We start from the raw sequence: 1,659 nt of genomic DNA on the forward strand, positions 1-1,659 counted from the left end.
AACTCTGAGCCAAGAGTCAGTTACAATTCTCAGCCCAGGTTACCTAAAATAGTAGGAACCCTAATCACTGCGACCATAGGTCTGATGGTTTCCACCACATCTTCCAGAGCTTCCCAGATTTACTTCTCTAATAATCTCACAAATACAAAAATTTACCAGTTTGAAGTTGTGTTGAGGTGTGCGATTGGACTAATCTAAATACAGGTGAATAGTTTGTGTTCCATCATCTACCAGACATCCACTGAATTATTTATATTTTTCTTCTGCAGGACATATGCTGTCTCCATGTCTCAAACTCACTTAGCTCAAATGGGTCCTGCTACCTCTGCATAGCAGTGTTTCACAAACTTCAAACGATGTGGATTAACTTTCCGAAATTCACTGAGATCATTTTAGGCCAGAAATGCAACACAGAATATCCCACAAACTCAGTGGACAATTATCCACTGGCCAAATAGTTTTCCATGTCTTAACCTTTAAATACAGTGAGCTTCCAAACTGCAAAAGAAAATACCACATGAAACCAAGTACATTCAAACTTTGTCAGTAAAATAAAACTGCTGACTCAGAATATTTTTTTGCTCGAAAGGGAGTTTAATCATTTTGTTTTGCAGGAATGGGGTATAATTAGAGAACTAGTGAGCATGTAACTCTGTGAATTATTATGCAAGCAGCTATGAAAATGACTGTCTTCAGCACAAAATGATTGAATGTCATTAAGAAGTGTGAATCCAAGGGTGAGACCCCAGTGGGATACCCTCACATGGGAAAGCGTAATTGGTTAAAGTAGCATGGGGCCATGAAAACCCAATTTGCCTCTTTCTGATGCTGACATGAGCTTCCTCCCCACATCTTCATCAGCTGTGGAACTGGGAAGTCAATGAGACAGATAAATCATTGGGATGATCCATACCATATGTAGACAAGTTATTCTGGTGCAAAACAAAAAAAAAAAAAAAAAAAAAACTCCTTTTAGCTGTTTTGGCATTGTTGAGTGAATTGAGTGCTGGTGAAGATAATGGACCCTGTATCCTCTGGAATTTACCAGTTCCTTCACTGAGTCACATTTCAGCATCTTCTCCAACTCTATATGAGTATGTGTTGATTGAGAGCCGGCTGAACAGGAGCCAGCAGTGTGCTCAGGGGCCAAGGAGGGCAACGGCATCCTGGCTGGTGTCAGCACTGGCGTGGCCAGCAGGGACAGGGAAGGGATCTGAGCCCTGGGCTGGGCACTGGGGAGGCCGCCCCTCGCTGAGGGGGTTCAGTTCTGGGCCCCTCACCCCAAAAAGGCCATTGAGTGACTCGAGCGTGGCCAGAGAAGGGCAACGGAGCTGGGGCAGGGTCTGGAGCACAGGTCTGCTGGGGAGCGGCTGGGGGAACTGGGGGGGTTCAGTCTGGAGAAGAGGAGGCTGAGGGGAGACCTCCTGGCCCTCGGCAACTCCCTGCCAGGAGGGGGCAGAGAGGGGGGATGAGTCTCTGGAGCCAAGGCCCCAGCGCCAGGCCCCGAGGGAATGGCCTCAAGCTGCCCAGGGCAGGGTCAGGCTGGCTCTGAGGAAGGATTTCTGTGCAGAAGGGGCTGTTGGGCGTTGGAATGGGCTGCCCAGGGCAGGGGGGAGTCCCCGGGATCCCTGGAGGGGTTGAAGAGTCGGGCTGAGCCAG

This window comes from Athene cunicularia, assembly GCF_003259725.1.
Source record: "Athene cunicularia isolate RWA chromosome 2 unlocalized genomic scaffold, athCun1 chr2_part1, whole genome shotgun sequence".
NCBI lineage: Eukaryota > Metazoa > Chordata > Aves > Strigiformes > Strigidae > Athene > Athene cunicularia.